The sequence below is a fragment of the Cebus imitator genome, unplaced genomic scaffold, assembly GCF_001604975.1.
Source record: "Cebus imitator isolate Cc_AM_T3 unplaced genomic scaffold, Cebus_imitator-1.0 Scaffold168, whole genome shotgun sequence".
Taxonomy (NCBI): Eukaryota; Metazoa; Chordata; class Mammalia; order Primates; family Cebidae; genus Cebus; species Cebus imitator.
In genome coordinates, this window is record NW_016107483.1 from 4,195,404 (window position 1) to 4,205,093 (window position 9,690).

The 9,690-nt window shown below is 35.5% G+C and overlaps 1 pseudogene; it reads left to right on the forward strand.

Annotated features, from left to right (window-relative positions):
* Positions 1-8,469: 8,469 nt before the first annotated feature.
* Positions 8,470-9,409, forward strand: LOC108315070 (annotated as a pseudogene).
* Positions 9,410-9,690: the final 281 nt, after the last annotated feature.

The window sequence follows — 9,690 nt, forward strand, 5'->3', positions numbered from 1 at the left end:
TGATTCTTAATTATTGACCATTTTGCTGACTTTATTTTTCTTTGATTAATTATAGTACTTCATTACTGTGCTTACTAAATTGCACTATTTTTTCCAATACATTTATTTCCCACATAATATTGTGATGTTTTTCTGGAACTTACTAATGACTAGCATTACTCATTTTGATTAACAAATTAATTATAATTTATTTTTACTTTTTCTTAAATCATTAGTTTATTTAGATTTTAAGTGAGTTTTTGTGTCATCATGTTACTTGCTTACTTTGAAACTTATTACTTCCAATTGCCGCTTTGAATTTATGATTCTTAAACTAATTTTAATTGCTTTTTATGTTCATATATAAGTTAAGTCAAGTAGCTGTTAAGAAATGTCATACAACCATTATGCTAAAATTTTGATATTACAAAAAATCTTGTGTTATTATTTATAGTTCTTAATTCATACCTAATTAATAAAACTATTTAGGTTTTATCTTTTATTTCTTCCTATGACCCATTTTTTCTATCATCAGTTTAAATTATTTTTAACTTTAAGCTGTGATAGATGACAGAGTAACAGAAAATAACACACCCACATAAAGCATATGTATAACATAGCGAATCGTTATAAGGCATAACCCTAGTGTTTTAGTCACTTACTTAATACCTAGGATGATAAAAAGTTTTAGCCCATCTTGGGTATTTCCTGTCACAACTTGGAAACAGCCATTTTTGCAAGAAGTCTTAGTCTCTGTAGTAGGCAGTGGTGTTTCAAAGCTATAATCTGAATTGTATGGATGTTCATTGCTGTCATTACTAATGGGCTCTCATTGATTTTAGTTCTTTTTGTTTTGTTTTGTTTTGTTTTTGTTTTTGAGATGGAGTCTCACTCTGTCAACCATGCTGGAGTGTAGTGGTGTGATCTTGGCTCAATGCAATCTCCATCTCCTGGGTCCAAGTGATTATCCTGCCTTGTGCCTCAGCCTCCGTAGTAGCTGAGATTACAGGTGTGAACCACCATACCTGGTTAATTTTTGTATTTTTAGTAGAGACAGGGTTTCACTATGTTGGCCAGTCTGGTCTTGAACTCCTGACCTTGAAAGCCCATCTCGGTCTCCCAAGATTTCAGTTCTTTGCTAAGGACAAGGTTAAAAAGAGAGTGAGAGAGAAAGAGAGGAGAGAGAGAGAGAGAGAGAGAGAGAAATAGATAGACAGATAGATAGATAGATAGATAGATAGATAGATAGATAGATAGATAGATAGACATTAGTGTGTGTAGTCTTTATTTTCTATTTTTATATGCAACAAGCCTGGTTCTCACTAACACAGTAAAAAATCAATATCCTGAAACTACTTATTTCCTTTATCCCACATTTAGCACGCAACCATCTCAGTTGAACAATGCTATGATGAGCAATACGGTTAACATATTTATAATATTTTTGGCATATGCTTTTTATATTCTCTACACCTTAAAAAATAGTTTATCTATTTCATTGTCTGAACATACACTTACTATACGCTATATACTTTTAACATCCCTTTAGTATAAATTTACTGGTAAATGTATGTTTAATGTCCACCACTTGTTCATATATCAGTGTTTCCTGGGTCATTTTGACTTTATGAAATTTGTTCTTAAGCATATTTTTCAGGAAGGTTTGATAAGAGCAATAACACCTGAATTCTTCTATATTTATGTTGATAGTGGTCTGTCAGTGACTTTTACACTTACAAATATGTCTAATTCTTACCTCATATTTTCTTTTCTTGAATATCTTGAATGCTTTTACCATTTTGTTCTGACATGACGAACATTTTTGTTAAAATATAAAAAATACAGGAAAATGATTATTATAAAAGAATAAAATTTGTGATGATAGCCACAATGTTTTCCTCTTATAAGCCTCTGTGTTTTTCCAAAAACCCAAATAATTGTTATGAGTTTTAAATTCAATATATTTACTAGGACTTTTCTTGGTGTTGGTAAGTTTTCTTCAATATTCTGAGGTATACAATGTGCTTTTTCACTGTGTTTTAAAGCTTAGAGTGTGCAATTTCAATGTTTTTTTGTCTTTCATGAAAGTTATTTTATGTCTAGCTTTTGTAGTTGTTTGGCACTTTTGCTATTGCTTTTTCTTGATTGAAAGAAAACTATATTGGATCTCATTTGGCTGTCTTATTATGTGTCCTTTTGTCATCCATTTTATCTATTTTCATTTTCAATATATATTTTTAATTTTGAAATAATTTCAAACATGAAAAACTTATATGTAAAATACTATTAACATTATTTTTCTCCTGACATTTGTATATATCTTATTTATGTGGTGCCTATCATGACCATATAGTTTAATTTATATTTCCTATACAAAAGACTTTCGACAACACAATCACAGTAACTATCAAAACCAGAAAATTAATGTAGACACATGATTACCATCTACTTCTCAGACATATTCAATTGTTGCCAATTATCTCTTTCAAGATTTATTCAGATTTTAGCTGATTTGTAAGCTTAAAAATTAACATATCCCATGTTTGTTTCAAATTCTTTGCTCCTCAGTTTCCATGGAGGTGCCATGGTGTGGTTTAGGTGAATATTACACAAACAAGGCACAACCTGTACCATAGATTAAAAAACCTGAAACTTTCCAGGTGCGGTGGCTCATGCCTGTAATCACAGCACTTTGGGAGGCGGAGGTGGGAGGACCACAAGGTCAGGAGTTTGAGACCAGCCTGGTCAATATAGTGAAACCCAGACTCTACTAAAAGTACAAAAAATAGCTAGGCATGGTGGTGCATACCTGTAGTCCCAGCAACTTGGGAGGCTGAGGCAGGAGAATCGCTTGAACCTGGGAGATGGTGGTGGCAGTGAACTGAATTTGCACCATGCACTCCAGCTTGGGCAACAGAGTGAGACTTCATCCCTAAAAATATAAAACAGACAAAAACAACAACAACAAACCCATAACTGAACCTAGGAGACATCTATGTTTATGTGATGGACAGAAAGTTATCCTATCTAACCTTCATCCTGGATGGAGACATTATCTCTCTTACTAGTTATCTAGATAGCAAAACAACAAAAACACATAAACAAACAAAAGAAGCTAGTATCTGCTTTAAAGAAAAAGACCATTTCTCCCAAGGCCTTCGTTACACAACCATCCTTGAAAAGACATTGCAGAACAAATTCTGTCAGTACCTGTGTGAATGGGATGTGCAAAAATGTGAAAGACTCACGGAAAATTGTCTGCTGAAAATTATCTGTTTGTCATGTCTGTTTTGTTTGTTTCTTGGGCAAGGTTTATACAGCTATTCTTTGACTTTTGTAATCTTGACACGTTTGAAGATTACAGGTCTTTTATTTTATAAAATGTCTATTTATTTAAGTGACCTAATATATTTTTTCATGCATAAACTCAGTTTATGAATTTTTGGTAAGAATATCATACAAGTAGTCCTGTATTCTTCATGTGTCCTATTCAATTTATACAATCACTGGTTAAACTACATTTTATCACTTTATATAAAGTGATATCTGCCAGATTTCTTTATTAAAAATTACTGCTTTTCCCATTTAATTTAGTAAGTGTTTCATGGAAAGATACGTTGTAAATATCTTGATCCTCCTCAAACACTTACCATGTGTTTTATTATCTACTGAAGCCTCTTGCCTGAATTCATTATTACTTTGATGGTTAACAAATTTGGTTTAGGTGAATGCTACACAATAAAGTACAATCTGTACCACAGATTTAAAAAACCTGAACCTGTCCAGGTATGGTGGCTCACACCTATAATCCTAGCACTTTGGGATCACAAGACAGGCAGATCATGGATTTTAAAATTTCACTCTTCTATGTATATTTATTGGCATTATGGTTTAGAGTTTTTTTCATTTATATATTGTTTTATTTTATTACATAGTTATGGATCCATGAATTTCTATTTCATTTAATGAATTGCAATTCATGTCTATCATTTTTTAATTATCAAATTTTCTAATTTTAATCTGATAATTAAAAGTGTCACCAGGAACTACCTCAAGCTAGTTTCAATGTCTTTTGACATTTTTATACTTCTGGAATTTATCATGTAGAATGGATTTAGAAAATAAGATCTGGGCACTAGGTGGGCTATTTTTGTCATTGCTATTCACAAGTTGGTCCCAGTAGACAAATGTGCAAATAACATTAACTTCCTATAAACTAACAATAGTCAAGCTGAGAGGTAAATCAGAAAGGTCATCTCATTCACAATTATCACAAAAAGAATATAATACCTAGGAATAGAGCTAACCAGGAAGGTGAAAGATCACTACAATGAAAATTATAAAATACTGTTTAAAGAAATCAGAGAAGATACAAACAAATAGAAAAAAAAAATTCATGCTCATGGATAAGAAGAGTCAATATCATTAACATGGCCATAATGCTTAAAGCAATTTTACAGATTCGATGCTATTCCTATCAAACTACCAATGACATACTTTACAGTACTAAAAAAAAAAAACTCAAAAAACAAAACATAAAACTATTTAAAAATTCATATGGAACAAAAAAAGAGCCCAAATTTATAATCCTAAGCAAAAAGAAAAAAGCTGGAGGCATCACATTACCCAACTCCAAACTATACTGCAGGACTACAGTAACCAAAACAGCATGGTACTGGTACAAAAACAGGCACATAGACCAATGGAACAAAATAGAAAGCCCAGAAATACGGTTGCAAACCTACCACCATCTGATATTCTACAACGCTGACAAAAAGAAGCAATGGGAAAAAGATTTCCTATTCAATTAATGGTGTTGGGATAACTGGCTAGCCACATGTAGAAGACTGAAGCTACACCCTTTGCTTATACCATATACAAAAATCAATTCAAGAAGGATTAAAGACTTAAATGTAAAAAGCAAAGCTATAAAATTTCTGGAGGACAACCTAGGTAATATCATCTGGGAAATAGAAATGGGCAAAAATCTCATGACGAAGACACTAAAAGCAATCACAACAAAAGTAAAAATTAACAAGTGAGATATAATTAAACTTATCAGCTTCTGCACAGCAAAAGAAGCTATGAGCAGAGTGAACAGACAACCTATAGAATGGAAGGAAATTTATGCAAACTATGCATCTGTAAAAGGTCTAATATCCAACATCTATAAGGAACTTAAACAAATGTACAAGAGAAAAACAATCCATTAAAAATGAGCAAAGGACATGAACATTTTTCAAAAGAAGACATGCATGTGGCTGAGAAGCATATGAACAAAAGGCTCAATATCACTGATCATTGGAGGAAAGCAAATCAAAACCACAAGGAGATACCATCTCACACCAGTCAGAATGGCTATTACTAAAATGTCAAAAAAATAGCAGATGATGGTGAGGTTACTGACAAAAAGGAGCAGTGACACTGATGGTGGGAGTGTAAATTAGATTAACCAGTCTGGAAAGCAGTATGGCAATTCCTCAAAGAGCTAAATGCAGAACTACCATTCAACTCAGCAATCCATTTCCTGGCATATACCCAGAGGAATATAAATCTTTCTATCATAAAGACATTTGCATATGAATGTTCATTGAAGCACTATCCATAGTAGAAAAGACATGGAATCAACTTGAATGTCTATCAATGACAGACTGGATAAGGAAAACATGGTCCATATACACTTTGGGATACTATGCAGCCATAAAAATTAATGAGAACATGTATTTTGTGAGCAAATAGATCGAGCTGAAGGCTATTATTCTAAGCTAACTAATGCAGGAATAGAAAACCAAATATGGCATGCTCTTGATTATAAGTGGGAGGTAAATTCTGAGAACTTATGAACACAAAAAAGGAAAGAACAGATATTCGGATCTTCTTGAGGTTGAAGCGTGGGAGGAGGGAGAGGAGCAGAAAAGATGATTACTGGATACTGCACTTAATGCCTGCATGATGAAATAATCTGTACAACAAACCCCATGACATGAGTTTGCCTATATAACAAACCTAGACATATACCTCTGAACCTAAAATAAAATTTTTTTTAAATGGCTATACCGACCAAAGCAATTTATAGATTCAGTGTTATACCTACTAAACTGCCAATGCCCATTTTTCACATCATTAGACAAAAAACCTTTCTAAAATTCATATGAAATATTCTAAATTCATATGAAAATAAGAAAAGATGCTTAATATCCAAGGCCATACTTAGCAAAAAGAACAGAGCTAGAGCATTCCCCAACTTAAAACTATACTAAAAGTTTTCAGTAACCTAAACAGCATGATACTGGTACACAAACAGATATATAGACCAATGGGACAGGACAGAGAACCCAGATAATAATGCCACACATCTACTACCATTTGATCTTTGTCAAAATCATGAAAGACAAGCAATGAGGAGAAGACTTCTTATTCAATACGTGGTTCTGGGAAACCTGGCTAACCACAAGAAGACTGAAACTGGATGCCTTTTTAACACCATATAAAAAAAAAAAAAAAAAAAAAAAAAAAAAAAAAAAAAAAAAAAAAAAAAAAAAAAAAAAAAAGACTCAAGCTGGAGTAGCTGGAGCAAAGACTTAAATGTAAAACCCAAAACTATAAAAGTTCTGGAATATAACCTAGGAAACACCATTCTGGCTATAGTCCCTGGCAAATATTTCGTGAAGAAGTTGCCAAAAGCAATTGCAATAAAGGTAACTATTGACATATGAGATCTAATTAAGCGGAAGTGTTTCTCTACAACAAAAGCAACTATCAACAGAGTGAACAGACAACTCACAGGATGGTAGAAAATATTCACAAACTAAGCATTTGACAAAATTCTAATATCCAGACTCTATAAGGAACCAATTAAGAAGCAGAAGACAACCCCATTAAAAAGTTGGCAAAGGGCAAGAACATACAACTTTTCAAAAGACATACATGCAGCCAACAAGCATATGAAAATGTGTTTTATATCACAAATCATTACAGAAATGCAGATCAAAACCACAGTGAGATGCCACTTCACACCAGGCAGAATGGCTATTATTAAAAAGTCAAAAAATAGCAGCTACCGGCAAGGTTGTGGAGAAAGGAGAAAGTTTATACACTGTTAGAGGAAATGTAAATTAGTTCAATCATTGTAGAAAGCAGACTGCTGATTTTTCAAAGAATGTAAAATAGAACTACCATTTGATCCAGAAACCCCATTACTGGGTGTATACTCAAAGGAATATAAATTATACTGCCATAAAGACGCATGCACATGTATGTTAATCTCAGAACTATTCACAACAGCAAAGACATGGACTCAATCTAAATTCACATCAGTTGTAGACTGGATAAAGATAACATTGTATATATGTACCATGGAATACTACGCAGCCTTAGAAAGAATGAGATCATGTCCATTGCAGCAACATGAATGGAGCTGTAGGTCATTATCCTAAGTGAATTAACAGAGGAACAGAAAACCAAAAATAGCTGAACATTCAGAACACAAGGGCAGAAAGCAGGGAACAACAGACACTGGGGTTTACTTCAGAGTGGAAGTTGGGAGCAAGGAATATTGTGTACTATGCTTACTAGCTGGGTGATGAAATAATCTGGACATCCAACCCCTATGACACACAATTTACCAATATGACAAATCTGCACATATTCCTGTGAACCTAAAATATGAGTTAAAAGAATTAAAAATTAAAATTAAAAATATTTGGCTGGGCGTGAGTGGCTCAGGCCTGTAATCCAAGCACTTTGAGAGGCTGAGGTGGGTAGATCACGAGGTTAGGAGATCAAGACCATGGCTAACATGGTAAATCCCTGTCTCTATTAAAAATACAAAAAATTATCCAGGCATGGTGGCATGCACCTGTTATCTCAGCTACTCGGGAAGCTGAAGCAGGGGAATTGCTTGAATCTGGGAGGCGAAGGTTGTAATGAGCCAAGATCATGCCGCTGCACTCCAATGTGGGCCACAGAGCAAGACTCTGTCTCAAATAAATAAATAAATAATAAATAAATAAATAAAATAAAAATATTTTGTAGTGTAATATTGAATCCTTCCCAACCAGTAGTTTTGTAAATGTTGCCTATAAACATTTTGGTCTCCTGTGTCAGTACATTATATACTTGTGTGATGTGGGGAAATTAAAAGGTATGCCATTTATAAATAGTGTTTCTTCATTGTTTAAATAATATACAATAACGATATATGCATAGAGAAAATTTACATATATTTACAAAAAGCATGATGTTGTACATAAAATTTGGAAATCTGCTTATGAATATTTTTCATGCCAAAAATATAAGTTTAATGGGCAGATACAGTAACCTGCAATTAATTTTAGGTATAATATCCACTAAGCTTTTTTCTTTATTATTTTGTAAGAGTTTAAAATTCTCATAAAATAGGTAGTAACATGCTATATGGTACATGTTTAAAGATGAGCAAATATAAATATACAGACATTTCTGGGCGGGGGTCTGGGGAGCTCAGAAGCCATGGCCAGCCACCTCGTGCTCAACAATGGAGCCAAGATGCCAATCCTTGGGCTGGGCACCTGGAATTCCCCTCCAGGCCAGGTGACTGAGGCTGTGAAGGTGGCCATCGATGTTTGGTACCACCACATCGACTGTGCCCATATGTACCCTTGAGAATGAGGTGGGTGTAGCCATTCAAGAGAAGCTCAGGGAGCAGGTGGTGAAGCGTGAGGAGCTCTTCATCATCAGCAAGCTGTGATGAAGAAGGGCCTGGTGTAAGGATCCTGCCTGAAGAAGCTCAGAGATCTGAAACTGGACTACCTGGACCTCTACCTCATTCACTGGCCGACCGACTTTAAGCCTGGTAAGGAATTTTTCCTGTTGGATGAGGCAGGCAACATGGTTCTCAGTGACACCAACATTGTGGACGCGTGGGCAGCTATGGAAGAGCTGGTGGATGAAGGGCTGGTGAAAGCTATTGGCATCTCCAACTTAAAACATTTCCAGGTGGAGAGGATACTAAATGAACCTGGCTTAAAGTATAAGCCCGCAGTTAACCAGATTGAGTGCCACCCATTCCTCACTCAGGAGAAGTTAATCCAGTACTGCCCATCCAAAGGCATCGTAGAGACCTCCTACAGCCCCCTCGGCTCTCCCGCCAGGCCCTGGGCCAAGCCTGAGGACCCTTCCCTCCTGGAAGATCCCAGCATCAAGGCAATCGCAGCCAATCACAATAAAACTGCAGCCCAGGTCCTGATCCTGTTACCCAGGCAGCGGAACTTGGTGGTGACTCCCAAGTCTGTGACACCAGAACGCATTGCTGAGAAATTTAAGGTCTTTGACTTTGAACTGAGCATCTGGGATATGATCCCCTTACTCAGCTACAACAGGAACCGGGGGTCTGTGCCTTGGTGAGCTGCGCCTCCCACAAGGATTACCCCCCTTCCATGAAGTGTTTTGAAGCTGTGGATGCCTGCTCGTCCCTAAGTGAACTATACCTGTGTTTCCTACCTCATTTTTTCCTTGCAAATATAGGATATCCTGTGTCACTCAGCAGTGGGACAGCAAACTGTAGAGTGGCCAGTGAGGGCGTATGTGGCTTGATGTTGGATCTGACGAGGCCTGTCAGTAGAGCAGAAGTCTCTTCCGGTTTGCTTTGCCCTTCTTTTTGCCCTCCTGGGGAAGGTACAATCTGATACCCTTTTCTGACCAAATAGAAGCAAAATTTACCATGTCAAAATG